Here is a 17,892-nt window from a genome sequence, read left to right on the forward strand (position 1 = left end):
TGGGAATTCTAGGAATACCACAAAGTGCTAAGATTATTGACAATGCACTCAGTCTCACACCGGGTCGGGGGATCGATGAGTGGCTAGAAGGACATAAATCAGACTCATGTGGCTCCACTCCATGTCACACCCTAACACACCCACCCAGCTCCCCAAATAAACACACATAATATGCACACACACACATACTCTGTGAACCACACACCCTCCTACTTGTATAGCTACTTGCACATGCATGTAAACACCAGCAAACATACAAATAAAGCACCCACTTTACATATCTCACATACACACACTACTACACACCTTACCTCAACACCAACAAGATGACAGCACTTTAAAAATGGCCGGCTAAAAATAACCGCCACTAACTTGGTCTTAAATCTTAGCATCTGTGCCAGGTTTAAAAATAAAGAGCAGTGTCGAGAAACCAAGCTGGACCCATTTGTCTTTCTGTCACTCTGTCTATCCAACTTTGCCTCCTCCGTTATCCCTTAGCCTACTTTCATATTAGAACTGTGGAGCATCAGACACATGCGCAGACTTGATGGTGAAATATCTCCTGGAAATGCAGACTCGAAGAATCTTTTTGAGATGCCTATTTGAAAAATACAGCAAAGATGTAAAGATATAAGACATTCATGAAAGATGAGAAGAAAAGTGAAGCTCAAAAAAGCATCCTGAAGAGAGAGAGTGATAGACATGTTAGCCACTATACATCTGGTACATGCATCATGCCCTGGAAAAAGCTGGGGGGATCAATTCAGCCTTGGGCCACAGAGAGTGTTGAGTTTTAAGCCTGGCCCCAGTATGTGGTGGACTGGATTAAGAGGCAGTATTTATGAGGTCCAGTGTGAATGTTTGTCTTGGTGGGTAATGGATAACAAACTCATCACATCTTCACCACCTGTCTTCCACAGTGAACAAAAGCTTTGGTGTGGCACTTACCACAAGGACTATGGGCCTAGTGCACAACTGACAGCACACACAGACGGAGGACAGAGTTGCATTTTTATACAAATTGCCAGTGGACTTTTTTTTAATTTCTTCCAATCAATAAGCTGCTTTATTTATGTGCAGTGCTGAATGGATGGTGCACTTTGGCAGTATAAATCCAGCATGTAGTTAGGTATAGGTAACAAAAGGATTCTGGTTGACGTTAGGAAAAGTTTGTGGTTTTTGTTTAATGTTATGGAAATAAAGTAAACATGCAGGAGAGAGATTAATCACACAGGTTCATGCAGCATTACACATCAGTGTCTAATATTGTATATTGAAAGCACTTTCTTGTACAAGAAAAATGCAGTAAATATGCACAAAATACAGCGAATAAACCAAACTCTGAAGTCCATTCATCACTTTTGCAAACACCACCATAGGACTGTCACATTAAGGTAGGTGTCAGTTAGCAGCATTTATTAACCCCCTCTATGAAGAAACTGAATAGGTTTTTCTCCCTGAAATATCTAAGACCGAACACAGATAGAAGCACTTCTGCATAGGAACGCAAAAGTATTTCTTGACTTACTCTGTTTTAAACTGTCAAATAAAGCTTGTACACCAGTTCCTCTACTACAGTACCTGTGCAGTGCAGCACAGTAATATAACATGTCACTTTGACAGGTGCTGAGTGAATTAAAAACATCCTCTCTACTGAGAAGCCTGTCTGAGAGGGAAACCCCCGCCAGATGTACTACAACCTCACTTTGCACGCATGATCAAACACCTACATCTGGGTGCTGAGGGCTTTTCTGCTCTTCCCTGCAGATGCTAAATGATATCGTTAACATTTTAATGCAAAAGACATTTACACGTGGGATTGCGCAATTACACCTCTTGATTCAGTGGAATCCAGACAGACACAGTGTGATCGGTAATTAGATTTTACATTGGGCGAAACGCAGCACACATACAGACACACACACACGCCAGTCGCCAAAGCTTGCTCCTAATTAGAGAACTAGACAGGCTCAAGGAGGTACGGTACAGTAGAGTAGCCCTCATTATACAGCTAGGATGTATGAACTAGGGGATATCTATTATGATCACACATCAGGGTATCCATTACCCAATATTAGCAACCCTTTCAACTGGAATCACACACAGAGTTCAGAATGTAACCTAACAAACCTTCTTATAACTCACACAAGTGAGCAAGAGTTAAGTGGGTTTGTAAACTTAATTTAGCCCATTAGATATTCATAGTAAGACTGCAGAAGATAATCTATCACTTGACTGTACGCTCCATGTTTTCATGGGGTAATTTAATTTCATGAGCTGTGATACCACTTCTGCAACCAAACCCTAATTGGTAATTTGTAAACACACTAATAGCTGTGAGTGCAGCTGTAAGGATGGTCAGGTTTCACTCCTCTGCTTAACAGAAACATATGCACCAGCAACTGTGGCCTCTGGGAGGCCACAGGTTTTTGGCCATCTTCAAACAGACTTGAGAGTCACATCACAGTACCAGCAAATGGGGCTCTCATCAGTGCACTGCTTTCATTGTCTTCGTGTAGATTTATTACAGCTCCTCCTTTCCACTTGTAGCCAAGTTCAATCTCTCAATCCACCCAGGTCCCTGTAGCATTTTCATCCAGGGTTTCAGGTTTCTAATAATATTGGATCATGTAAAATTGGCAGGCTAACTGATGTTGGCAGCTATTTACTGTACTATACACTACACTGGGCTAGATGCTCTAGAAGAGTTTCCTTATTTTAAAGTGGATCTGCCTTTACCCTGAGAAAGGTCATGGCTAATTGAGATCAAATTTTGATTGTCTGATCTCTTAACCTCTGCATAAATGTTCATTTACGGAAGCCATAAGAGACAAGTCCTTCTTAAGTTATGAACATCAGGTTAAACTGTGTGTATGTCTATAAATCATTGGAATCTTCATGGTGACTCTGTAAGAAGACTTGTCTCATTATACATTTGGAATGAGAACTTGAATAGGCCAGTTTAGCTTGCTGTGGTTTTGCCTTGAGGCTGCTTTGAGGCAGATATTTAATAAGTTTCCTTTCCTGTACTGATGACTAGATTAAAGATTCTACTTTGATAGGCACAGGAAATAGCAAAAGCATAATGTCTTAAATAGAATATAAAAAATGTGCCTGTTAACTGTTGAACATGACATTTCTCTGAATGTCTGGAATATGATAGTAGAGTAATCTAAGAAGCATCACTGTCTTCTGCTTCCTTTCAATAAAACTTGAAATGATTTCCATGATAGAAGGTGATACAAATTGAACGGTTTGTGAAATGTGCAGTTTTGTTTCTATTTGTCTTTTTTTTAATCAGTTTCTCGGTTCATCAGGCTGACCACAATGCAATGCTGAAAAAACCCATAAAAACCCTGAAGTCAGTGATGTTACTGTTACACTGATGTTACAGGATGTGATTAACTCTGAATTTTGGGTCAACTCAGTTTGCAGCAACAGCCCAACTCCCAATTTCATGTTCAAAATCATTCACTATATAGTCCACTGTTTCCTGGATATGCCATTTTCTAATGGCATCCAAAATGTCTTAGAAGCATTATTGTATGAACCTGCAATGCAACAGAGAAAGTAGTAAACAGGCTCCAGACACAGACCGCCAACCATCATGGATTCACAAACCAACAGTCATCATCAATTCTGAATGATCTTCATAGTTTTCACCACCAGACAATAAGATAACAAATAGTTTTTTTACCCCCTGTAGTGAAGAATGAATGAGTGAACGTTGTCGGACGCAGCCCCTGACACCCATTAAGGAGGTTACCATAGAGACAGGCCAGTGAGCATGTGATAGGCCTAACTCTGAAATAGCAAGAATTGTCTGGAATTCAATCGCTGTGCTGGCTTCTATCTACAAGGTCATTCATTCATTCTGTCGACGCCTGCTCAGCCGATGAACACCTCATTTTCATGATAATCAACAAAACATCCAACCGCAGAGGACAAAGTCACATAACTAGGCTCCTGTACAGTGATAGAGAAATTAAATAAAAATGAAAATGCAAACTGCAAGTGATAAAAACACACTCTTTATTCTGCAGGGCAAATGACGAACACAGAAAGTGTAATGTCTTTACCCAACACTGTCTACTGCTTAATCCCTATCAGTAGTTTGCCACAGGCCCCCTCAATAATCCCTTATGCAATAAACGGACACAATCTTGCCTGGCAGTTGATCTAATGTCAGTCAGATGATTATGATTAATGAGGATTCCTTATTGTTCCTTTATGAGTTTCAGCACAAGCTGGGCTGAGGGAGATAGCATTTTATATGGAGTCGGTGTCAATAAACGGTACCGACCGAGCTCAGTGCCTCAGCACTGAAAAAGCGACGACACAGAAACAAAAATCTATTTTGAATCCTTATTTTATCATCCCGGCCAGAAGGGAAAACCCATTTTGGGGACACACCATATCATATCACAGCCCCTCGATATGGTTGAATATATTTATACCTGTAAATCCTCACTTCCACAAATTTTGCTTTGTGAATTCAGCTTTTCTTGACCCTTTGATACAAATGCATCGAACTGTGGGTTTGATTTTCTTTCAGTATGTGAACAATACACATCTTATCGCCTCAATGTGTTTTTTACAGATGTGTTTCCATTTTCTTTCCCTCTCCTTCTTCGACCCTTTTTCTTTCCCTGTTTTCGTACACACCCAGTCAGCCATAATTCCTCCCTGTAGAAGGGATTCTGGCAAATAAGTGAATGCAATAAACTGTATCAATTTTCTGCTATTGATTATAGATACACTATATGAGCACAGAAATATGTGTGCACGGTGTCAGCCGCATGCATCTGTGCACTAGTACAAATGCACTCACGCAAATACACGTGTATAAAAAAATAGACAAGACGCACAACCAAATCCTGGTGTTTGAATACAGTATTTGAATGAGGTTTTCAGCTATTTGAATAGAAAATTTAATTTTTTTTTTTTTTAAAGGACATTGTGAACCATTGTTGCATTTCCTCAAAATTTTGTATGTGCAATGTGTCTGACTGATAACATTACACTTTTTTTATTTTTATAATTACCACCAGGAATATTTAGTGTTAATTTTATATCTACATGCTACATTTAAAGATGAAGTGTATTAAGATTTATGATAAAATTGAAAATAGACATCGGAAACATTGTGACAGGTCCACAAATACAATTGAATAATGTTCATCAAACGTGGAAAATTAACACATGGACATATAATTTGGTGATTTTAACTCATATTTGGCTTGCCCACCTCGAACTTGAAAATGTGCACATTATGGGGGAGGGGGAAGGGGTTAAACCAAATGTCCATTATATGTAATACGTCACTTATTACTAAGGGCCACAGTGGAACAAGGTTGTGACAGAATAAATGTCACTGGGCATTAAATAACAACAGAAACAAATCACATTATTGGGATGCAAATTAAAAACAACTGAAACTATTAAATCACATCTAACCAATACAATTAAGCCAATTAATTAAATACAGGCCCAAACAAACATCATTTTTTTCATTTAATTTCATCTGTCTCAGGATTTACCTCTGAAGGCCAGAGATGTGTCTAATGGTTTGTAGGAGAGCTTGAAGGATTTTAAAAAGCAATTCATGCCTCGCCCGTCTCTCTCCCTCTATCAAGGGTGTCAGCTTTCTGACAACCATATAAAATCCATTTCTTGTGGGTCACAGGTGACCTCCAGCCTCCCTCTCCAGTCACCTAGCTGTCTACCAGTGATATGCCTTCTGCAGTAGCTAATGAACACTGATAAAACAGATGAGGCAGTTAAACTTACCATTCAAGATGCTCTGAAAAAAGATAAAAGCCAATATCCACATGCCCTGCTCCGTTCAATCCCCCCAAGCTATGCTTTCTCTTCTTCCTCCGACCGGTGCCTCCCTGGGTTTCTCTTCTGTGCGCTTCGGGTAAGGTTAAACATTTGCCACTGCCTTGAAGCAAGCCGGTGTAAGTCTCTACTTTTAATATTTCCTTCTTACTTTTTCGTTACACACTGATTTTTTATGAGCCCTCTCTTAGCGCTTGGAACATAAACGAGGCTCTGTGATTGTCTTGAGGAGGGCTGCGCTCAGACTGTCCTCCTCTGCTCCGCGTCTTGCTGCTTCTCCCTGTTATTCAAAAGGATGCTGAAGGGGTGAAGCCCAGGTGTGTGTGATGCTGAGTCAGAGCGGGGTGCGAGCAATCCCGAAACAAAAATGAATGCCCAAACTGGCTAAACTAAATCTTTAAAAAAAACTGTCAGAAGCTCCGATTTCCTAAATAAAATATTGACTGCCGAATCATCCTTGTGGGGAAAATCTATTTTATTAAATTAAAATAACTAAAAGAGCAGAGTAGCAAACGTGGGGGAGAGGGTCGTAGAATAAGAATGAAAAACGGGTTTTTTTCTGGGACTCCAAAGTCAGATCATCTTCATCGCCTCTGTGCGTCCAGCAAGAGGCGAGCAAGCGCATCTTCCCCGCTGCCGCTCTCTAATCGCACCACTCTGACTCTCTGAGCATTACACAGAATAACCCTCTCCCCTGCCCCTGCAGACGCTTTAATTCCTCATTGCCTTAAAGGAGCAGAGGCGGCTACCCATCGGTCCTGAGGGCAAGGTACTAGTGGAGGTGAGAGTGTGAGAGCACGCAGTGAGTGGGGCATTTGCATTAAGGAAATGCACCTGACGCACCGAGGCACAACATTTTTACGCACGGGGATGTACCAGCTAAAACAGAAAGCGCTGTCTGCTGGTGTGCAGGTGCACTCAGTATACAGCACTATATGCTAGACCTGGCTTGAATTAAGCCAACAGAGTGTTTCTATCATGGATAAAAATAGAGGAGAGTTCCCTGTAGTAACTGAAATCTACAAGGACATTCAATGACGCATATTTTGTGTTCATTTAACTGCATGAGGGGAAAGTGTTTAATTGAATCACGGGTTTAAATTAATTGAAGTGGTTTAAAAATTCTTTGAAAGGAAACTCAAAGACAAAACATTTTGTCAGTGGCTGCAGAAAATAGTGGGTTAAACTAAAGCACCCCCCACCCCAAAGGCGCACACACATAATCCACCCACCACTAGCACCACCACCCCTCCATTTTAATGCCTGCCTTGAAGTCAAGGGTGTAGCTGTAGTAGGCTGTAGAAGCCTGTGGGCCTGTCCACAGAGCTGGGTTACACTGAATGTGATATAACCAGCAGGGCAGTCTGCATCTCATTCTCTATTCCACATGACAGAATATACTGAAAATGAAATCCTGTTTATTTACCCCAGGATACTCATTCTCTTCTTATATCAGCTCTGAGGAATGAATCCTTACAATTCTGAATGTGTACAAAGGAAGATGTATACTGAATTAACAATACATGGCGTGTGTGTGGGCTTGTGTGTGTCTGTGTGTGTCTCATATACTCAGCTCTGTCTCTCCTGTTTCTTGTTTTTTTTCAGGGCAATATACACTAAATAGATGTTAATTTGGGAAAGATGGAGGCATGGTTCTATACCTTTCCCCACTCTGACTATAGGTGTTTTGATCAGCCCATTTTACTGTTGTCCAGTCTTCTTTTCAGTGTGTGCTTGTCTACAGTATCTGCCCACTTGTCTGCCTGTCTCTCAGTGTTCACTCCAGCGCAGCAGACAAACACGAACACTGCTCTGCATTTGCTGATGTCTGTACCAGAACACACTGTTCTCTCTCGCCTTAAAATGGTATTGCTCTCCTCTTTTTTTTACTTCTGTTTCATTTATTCAACAATTGCACAAATGAAATTGTTCTTTCTTTTTCATGATGCCCCCTTTTTGAACTATTGTTACACCAAATGAATGTTTAATTAAGTAAGAGGATCATTTTACTTTCGTCTTAAGCTATGAGATAAACCATGTTTGTGGTGCTATGAAGAAAACATGGCTGAATCACGGCAGTCGGTCAGTGATTCTGACTGTCATTTAGAGTGGATTAGGATTTCCGGATTCTTGGCATGGACATTAAGTAAGTTCAAAATGGCAGCCTGTGAGATATGATCATTTAAGAGGGAGGATGCGATATCAGCCTGGCTACAAATTTATCAGACCATTGTCCTCACAAACTACACATTTTGCCTCTCAGCACTAGCCTATTATTGTACATTCAAATTGCAAAGTCTTGTGTTCCCACTAAGCAATTTTACAGGAGATGTAAAGTTTGCTCAAGGGTATCTCTGTATTTTTAATTTAATTTCTGTACAAAGTTCAAGGACTGCATGTGTGTGTGTGATGCCAAAGGCAAAGCCATCCCCTACAGAAAATTAACCAGACCTGAACTGCATGAGGTTTTTCTTGGTGCAGCCTTCAGTAATGTTAAATGGCAGAAGATTTTTTCTTCACTGAAGGTGACATTAACAGACAGTAAAGACAAACAAAACCCAAAGAAGGAGGGAAAAATCTGACTGTGGGTTTAAGGGATTGGGAGAAGGGAACCATGGAATTAGAGGGTGCCATCTGACATTTTAGGGGAAATGAGGCATTGGTATAATCTAGCTCAGCAAACAGGATTTTATGAGAAGCTAAAATTAAAAATTTGAAAAAAGTAATGGAATAAATAAAGACATGCAAATCAAAAGGTTATATTTGTGTGCCTGGGATGTGAAAACTAACTAACATGGAGCAATCAAGATTGGTCGCGTTTAAACAGAAAAGAGTACTGATGTTTCCATCTGAGGACACAGTCCAAGATAACATTTTCAGGCATAGCTATATAGTGTATGTACTGTACATACACACTTACACACAATCCATAGGGTGGGAGTTGCCCAGTGTAAGCACAGTTTTACAGTGAGTGTTTGACACAAACAAAGACATCAACACTAACCAATGAGATTACAGTGTCCAAAATACAGCTGGTGTGTATGATAATGTTCATTATATTCATTTGAAAAATATTGTAGGTGGTATTCTAAGTTGAGAAAAAATAAAATCATAAAAGGTCTCAATACTTGTCATACTTGATGTATGACTCATGGTAGATCTTTACAGTATAGTCTCTCATATTTGGTTAGTGAGGTTTAATTGCTCTTTCACCTTAAAAACTGTAATTAAAAATAATTGCCTCCATTTAAGAAGTCCAACTCTGTGAGGGAACCTTCATGCCACATGCACTAAGGCACAATTTAGCACATGGGGATGCAAGCATCAATAACAGAAAACTTACAGATCTCAGTGTTGTTAGTGATACAGATCTTATATCTAGCTGAGCATGACCAAACACAGATCAGATGTTTCTGTGCAATATAGGCTCTAGGAAAACAGCTGCTAGTGTTTATCACTTATACCAGGCAGACAGCTGTACAACTAAATAATGCACTTATGATGTGAAAGACAATACCCTGATTTTCACTTTGAACACAAGAGCCATGACCCTGTAACCAGCAGACTGAGGTATCTAGTGGTAAATCCTACTAGACTATATTGAGACATGTAGAGGAGGCATATATGTTTTCTAACTGCAAGACCAATATTTATGTCTTTAAAGTGTAAATGTAAATAATTTTTCCAGTTACTTCCTGAAGTTAAACCTGATGCTCCATGTATTAAGTACTGTGGTAGGCTACAAGTGATTCTGTCCTTATTTCATATGTAGATGAACATATTAAGATATGTGACATAAAATGACCATGAAACTATGTGTTTAGTATCTCTATAGCCATGAATTTGAGCAGAAAGGATTTTTGGTGGGGGTGGAGTTTACTGAAAGGGTAGTGGGAGAAAAAGGGTACAGTTCATTTTAGCTTCCCCAGCATGATGCCTAAACATTGGTAAGTGAATGTGACAACGAGGCCCTTGGGCTGCTGCAGACAGTCTTGGCATTGGTGTGTGGCCGTGCATACATGTCTGTGGGTGTGTTCACATGTGCCACCATGTCTGTGTGTGCATACAACAAAGGAAGTAGAGCACATATGAGACAACTCATGAACACTGCTCACTCAAGCTCATGACTCCTCAGACTGTAATACTCACACTGGCATTGGATCTGTGCTTGGTGCTCTTTATTTTACTCCCAACTTCATAATGTAAAGTAAAATAAGAGCTGAAAGATCATTAGAGCAGCAGTAACAGTTATACCAGTGGAAGTATTATTTTGTTCACTCCACACAACAATGCAAGAATTTATGTTAAATGTTAATGTTAAATCACTAACATGTGGAGTCACTCACTATACGTACATACACCATACGTGCATGTGTGAATCCAAACGAAAGACCTGACTTATTTCTTTTAAAAAGTCTTGCTAGGTAAAGTGGAAAATTTAACTGAATTTCTGGGCAAGTTGTTTAAAGAATTGCTGCTTTTTTGCACAGAACTCAATATTAAGTGGTATTTGAGCCACAAACTTTGAGATTTCATTAATAAGTTAATGCTTGTATGTGCTTGTCTAAATCACAACTGAGGTGGTGAATTAGTGATTATTATGACCAGTAGTCATACTGGATAAAAAATGAGAATATAGCCCAATTTGACAAATACTGTACATTTCCATGTTAAATGTTCCTGGACATTAAAGTAGATAAAACATCAGAGACAGTACTAATAAGACTGTAGTCATGCCATTTCCGCCATACAGTATCATGCACTGTCCTCATGTCTAGTAATAAAATGAAAATAGCTAATAATACTAATAGTGCACTTCACTGGTCATGTTAATCACATCCTGAGCTGAACCCATGAAGCTTTTATGTTTTATTGAAACATATTCCAATGCTGTGGTCTAGTGTGACCAAGTCTACATGTAATCCTTCTAAAAAAAAAAACAACCAATCCAAAATATTAACCATGACTGGAAGGTAGAGCACATTCTCCTATAGGTATATCTCCTTGCACAGCCACTCCCTGTCCCTCTGGTTGACTCTGTGCCTCTTGATGATACTGTCCCTCTGGTCAACCCTGTCTCTGGTGTGTGCACAGACAGGCTGGGTAATCCCTTAGGATGGGGCCTCTTGTTTTGACAACTCCTGCGAAGGCCACTGTCTCTTACAACAAAACACAGACTGGCCTATCATCAGCAAAATGTCAACCCTCAGCTCACTCCTTCATCACCCAAAGGGGGATCAAGTTGCCTTTACGCTATGCAACCCATTAACTCAGAATAGAAACATTCTCAGCACCGATATAATGATCCTCTTTGTTTGCTAAGACAATGACATTGATAAGAGACAGGCTGCACTCGTGGCTTGATAGAAACGTGTATAAGGTTACAAGTCGCCAGGGCAGGAGTAATGTGGCTCCTAAACAGAGTTCAGGGTAATGTACTATTACCCCTTGGGATGAAAAGACACTTGCAGGTCAATCAGCCTCAGGACACATGCACGTTCTTTAAATTAGGAATGCTATAACTCAAGAATGCGCCAACTGTGTCAAAGACATGTCAGAGGGGCCAGTGATAAAATTCTAAAGAGGACATGTGCCTATGTGGAGGTCAGTGGTAAGAGCAAAAGGACAAAAGGTTAGAGGTTTGATTGCCTTTTGTGTGGACATCCCACATCAGGCGTGCTGAAAGCACTGCTAGATAACGTTTGATTACTCAGTTTGATTTCCTATAGTCCAAAGACTTTAGATGTGACTTCAGAACTTTCCAGTATAGCCTAACAGGACCTGTGAAGTTCACTAATTAGTTCATTTTTTATGGATTAAACAAAACATAATGTGTTAAGTGGTGAGCTTTAGAGGTCCTGGTAGGCATTTTTTTTCACCTTCAGACAAGAGCCAGACACTGTTTCCATTTCCAGTCTTGATGCTAAGCTAACCAGCTGCTGTCTTAAGCTTCACGTTATAGAGTGGTTTCAATGTTCTCAGCTCCCAGCAGGAAATGAAATAAGCAGGAAGCATTTCAAACTGTTTATTTTCTTCTTCTTAATTACTAGTTCTAATTTAGACTATAACTCAAATTATTATCAACAGCTATGACAGGATTTCAGAAGGAAGGCTGCAATACAGAGCCACATTTCCTGAATTCTCTGTTTTAATTTATAAGACTTCAATTCCTCGCTGCAGATTGGACCACAGCACATGCACCACAGTAACCTTTCATGATACTAACACCCCAGCCTACTACAGCAACCCCAGCCAGTTTCCCATTGGTTAGCCCCAAGGCAGAGAGGAGCATATCTGTAGCCAACCTTGACGTGCTAAACTAGGACGCTGAAGGGGACAGAAATGGGAGGAGAGAGGAGGAGAGGCAGGGGAGCAAGAGGAAGGAGGAGAGAGGGAAAAAATGTAATGAAAGGCTGCTGGAGGAGTGGCAGAAATAAGGAAGATAACTGAGAGGGTGATAGAAAAGGGGATAGAAAAAAGAGCAGTGCAGAGGGACAGGAATGAAGGTAGATAGTGCAAGTAAAAGGAGGGAGAGAATAGGGTGGGTTATGGTGATTTGTACTCTGGCTGCATATCTGCCTGGTCTCCATCTCCTCCATTCTCTGCTTGAAAACTGGAAAAATCAATACATCCACAGTCTAGTGTATCCCCACATGAACTGGATCATTAAAAATATATAATCAAACAGCCCACCATCATTTTTCATCACTATTACCATCATCACGTATCTGAACGGGCGTGAATACCAGTATATCACCAAAATGGCTGTAACAATGTAATAACCCAATCAATGGCCTTCTAATTATTTCAGTACCTCAGTTAATCGTCCAGTTAAAGCAGCCTTTCAGCCATGACTCTCAGAATGGCACACAGAGACAGGCTGCTTGTTAACAAATGCACACAGCAGAACTGAAGCAGGCCTGTCGTAATAAGAATATCTGACTTCTCAGCTTCACAACTCAATCCAACTCAGGGTCGCAGCGTTGCCTAGTAACGATGGCACACTACTGACCTTATCTATGTGGTCATAAAAATGTATGAAGAAATCCCCCCACCCCCCACCACCACCACACCCCCTTGTCTTCCAACCTCCTCCCCGCCTGCCTTCATTCACTCCTTCCTATAACCACACTACTCTCCTCATAGCCCTTATCTCCCTCTCTCTAGGGAGGATCTAGCAAGGGGGCAAGTGCCCTCCATGCTCACCTACCAGTGCAGCTCTGTGGTGGGTGTTATTTGTCCAGGAGCTTCCCTCTATTTTATTACAAAGGGGGGCCAGGAAACATGTACACACTTCAGCCTTTTGCAAATATGCAATGCGGTTGTACACACAGTATGTGCATAGTACATGCACACAGAGCACAACAGATACAGCGCTGGTGGGTGGATAGTGGGAGGCTGGGTGGATGCAGATTGCATGCTATGAAACTGATAGATAGCTGTAAGAACAGAGCGACACAGTCAAGCGCAAAGGAGACTCAATACCACACCGCAAGGTGAGTCAGTGCACCAGCCTTCATAAGAATGTTACTTCAGAGTGGAATTTCTGCTCTGCTGTGGCAGAAAGGAGACGTGGCAGAATGTGACAAAGCGTGCTTATTTAGGAAAAAATAACAGCAATACAATCAGCATACAGTACCCCACAATGAGCGTCACAAATATGGTTGTATTTGTGAAAGCAATTTGCTTGTGAAATATGAGATGTATCTGATCTCTATCCACTCATGACACCTAAGAGACAGGTTCAGCTTTTCTAATTGGCTATCACCTTGGAGAGGCCCATCCTAATGAGGAAACAAACTCCAGGTGTTGCACCTGATATAACCTCTGGGAGTCACAGGGGGAGTGTGACACATACTGAATGCACATACACACCTGCTCCATCTGCCTACTCTACAATTAACATTGCCAGGCCAAGATATATGTCAGGATTCTTACAGCAAAGTCAAAGTAAAGATTTTCAAACTGCCTCTAACTCATTTATTTAACTCTACATAGGAAAACCAGAGCCAGGAATTTATTTTGTTAAATCAACTCCAAATATTCAATTTGGTTTATTTGTGTATTTCTTCTGTTCTGTTCTGTTCATCCAAGTAAACATTTACACTTGTTTCGATTAAAGTGGATAAATAGACTACTAGATTGTCTGACCCATTCAAGATATTAGCTCTGGATGGATTGACATTCATTTTTCCAGGTTGAAAGAAACACTGCAATTCTTATGGGGGTCTTGGAGTAAATAACTACCACTGCATTTAAACTGATCCCAGTACAGAAGAACACCCTAACTATGTTGACAAACGGCACCTCAATAATGAGGAGAGCCATAGCCCATCGCTCTACTGCCTACCACTGCAGGAACATCTGCTCTGTGGCACGCATTAGGTGGGATCAGTGGCATTTGGACAAACACAGACGACATATGTGTGTGTATGTAAGCATTAGAGTAACTAGGGAGACTGCTGAGGGTGTGAGTAGTGCCTTTAGGCAAGGAGCACAAGGGTGGCAGGGTTCCTGACTCTTACCGTGGCTGGTTTAGACGGTAGCCTCTATGACTCATCTACATGTCACTAATGCTTTTCCTATGAATGAAGAAATAGATACAGATACACTGCAGAGAGGCAACGCTACCACCACAGGGGGTACAGTAAGTGTGAATAGTCTGTGAGACTAGCATGAGCCATCCTTAGTCATACTCCTGCCTGCCTGAACAGGGAGAGTTGCCATACAGTTACAAGTAATTGATCTAAAAAAAACAAAATAAATCAAAACCAGCTGTCTTTTGTATGGCTGGAAATATACAGTGTGGTACCAGTGAAAGAGGAGTGATGTACCCACGCATCTGTTGTCTGACTTGTCCCTCTCATCTTATCCAGACTCTCCTCATTTGGGCTGCTTCCCTGCAGTAGCAGCTGTGAATATGTACACCTTGTTAGGAGGTTGACAGTCCTGGCAGAAGGAGAGACAGGAAAGTGGCTTGTTATGGGGAACAAGCTAACTATATGTCAATCCCTGCTATGCTGAGAAAAGAAACACCCACACAAACAGAAAGAATAAAAAAGACATCTTTAAAATACAAAACATGAAAATCACCTCTCCATCTCAGTTTTATGAATTAATGAAGCAAGATACATTATATCAGTTTTAAGATTTGAATGTACAATGCTCACTGACCCCAGCTACTTTGCTAATAAAAGAGAATGGCAGACTGGATGTCAAAATGAGATTTGCCACAAAAACATGTGGCCAACCTAATCATTAAGACCTTCCCTACTGCAATCCCCATTTGTCGCTCATCCAGTTCTGTCATGCCTGTGCTGTAACTACACTGCATCCAATATAACAGGGAAATGTTAACAGATTCAGCAAATCTCCGATTAGCATTATAGACTCCCATTGATTGGGTCATCTATGGGTCTACTTGATGCAGCCCTGTGTGATTCGACAAAGGGCTGATGGCTGGGATCACTAAACAGGAAATATTACAAATTCAAAACTTCATTATAGCGCATTTTCACTGATATGTTGCTTTTGTAATAAGTTGTTGATGTTCTCATTTTTATTTAATTACGTGGCCTTATTTTACTGTTTAATTTGGTCTTTGTTTATCACAAGTGGACAGACTCACTGTTTGCTAGAATGCATAACATGCCATTTAAGAACATAATTCACTCATTCACCCACTGCCTAAGTTCATCAGCAGGAATGCTGAATCAATTAATTGATTGAACACCAACAGCTGTGAAAAAACACAAAACACCTTTTAAATAGAGTATTTGTTGATTTTCTCCTGTATATCACTGTAAACTGAAAATGATTGGTTTTGGACTGCTCAGACAAAATAAGATGTTTCTGAAATGCCACCTTGGACTCTGGAACATTGTAATGAACATTTCCCTATTTTATAATCTTTTACAGACTACATAATTAATGAATTAATAAAACAAATTGACAGCTTAATCAATAATGAAAATCACCATTAGGTGTAGCCCTAGTGAGCAGGTTTTCAGCGCAATAATTAAGGTGACTTTTTACTACTTTCCTATTATCTGTGTTGAACTTTTACAGTTACAATATAGTAGGGGAAGATGTTGTATTTAGTAGAAATCGTGTTCTTATTTCTTTATCAATACAAAAACAGATATTGCACCAAGATGCAGAAACTCACTGAGCAGCTTTAAAATCAGCGTACACTACTTTAAATCCATACATTTAACTAGTGACCAGAAAGTAAAAACCCTAGAGATCTGTAGCTTACATCTGTGATGAGGTGGAGATGTTGGTGCGTTGTTAGGGATTGGGTGCTTATGACACATAATGAAAAACACTCTCCTTCTCTCTCAGCAACTATAATGATCAGACCTGTGGAGGATTAATTACCAATGTCCCAGTAAAGGAGCTTTGCATTGCCAAATGTAGGACCATTGGCTCTCCTAAGCTGACTAATTTGTTCACACAGAAGATGCTACAGTGCCCTCAGATTGGATTAGATGCAGAGGAATAGTGTAGAGTGCCTTGCTGTGGCCAGCTGTAGCACTGCAGGGGGAAGCTGCATGAAGACTGAATCAACATGCAACACAAGCACATTATTAAACTACAACCATCACAAATGCAACTAAGTAAATGAAAGTTAAGCAGGGGCAATTGTGACATTACTCCTGGACAAATCACTCTGGAGCAGCTGCATTCAACAATAATGCTTTGTTTGATAAAAATGGATTGTTATTATTATTATTGCATTAAATTTGACAAGATTTTGATCTATCTGATCCTTTATAAAGGATGATAAAACATTAAATCTATTTGATATCTATTTGTAGTTCTGTTTTCTAAAAGGAAACAAATGTATACTCATAATGAACTTTGTATGAGAACTTTACAGGGCTCCAATTGCTGTGTTCATTATTAATTAGATCAGATTAATTGATTAACTTTGTAACTGGCCTAAAAATGAGATCATGATTGAGAAACATCCTAGTAGATAAAGTATATCACCTACGATCAACCGCTGGATTCACACAGTGGTTCGTGATTAGTGATACACAAGTCAACAACACATTATAGCTTTCCCTTGTTTTTATACTCTCAGGCTAAGGAAGTAAAGTCACACTGAAGAAGAAACAGGGACTGTGCTTAAATGGGTCATTCACAAGACCCAGTGCATGACAAGCAATTCAGCGGAAAGATGAATTTTTGTGGTCACAGCCTTTCTGCACTTTATACAGGTTATAGTAATGACAGTGATTAACTTCAATGAAAGAGAAAGAGCGTGCAAGGGGGATGGGGTGAACATGTGACAGTGTAACAGCAAACTCATGAGGAATTCAGTGAAGACAGTGGTTGTCTCTGTGTGAAACAAAAAGCATAGAGAAGGCCTGTGACATTGATCCTGCCTTGCTATCTTCTTCATCTTTTTCTGCGCTCTCAATATGGCAAAGTATTGTTTTCTTGCGAAAATAGCCAAGGTCTATTCAAGAACTGGTATAATCCATGATATTGTAGTGGAGAGTCATAGACCTGAAGTTAGTGCTCGGACAGAATGAAATAGAAAAGCATTTTCTTAATCAGAATTCATAAACTTGACATATTTTTATAAATTGATGTACAGACTATTCTGAAATGTGAATTGAGTCTATAGCCTACTGTATTGGATTGTTGTTAAAATACAATTACAAAAATATTAAAAAAACACAGCACCCATCTACAAAAACAAGGCACAATTTGACACATGAAGAGTCCTGGTGGCATTATTTCTAAAATGTCTAAAAAAACCTGAAGCACAGCAATCATATAAAGTAATCTATTAAGAATACACAGAAAATCATAGGAATACACGTGGTAAACATTTGGCCTGGAAAACATTTTGCAACTTGATTAATACCCTAAATAACTTTAACTTCCCCACTAACTTTTGAAAGTAATATAGATTTTACAGCTTTTCCATAGACTACCGTAACATCAAGTAGATATCTGATTTTAGAGAACTAGGGAAAATTTAAAAACTTGCACCTTAAGGAAAAACAAAAACCAGTGAAGGTATTTGTCACACTC

Source organism: Mastacembelus armatus, chromosome 13 (genome assembly GCF_900324485.2).
Source record: "Mastacembelus armatus chromosome 13, fMasArm1.2, whole genome shotgun sequence".
Classification (NCBI taxonomy): domain Eukaryota; kingdom Metazoa; phylum Chordata; class Actinopteri; order Synbranchiformes; family Mastacembelidae; genus Mastacembelus; species Mastacembelus armatus.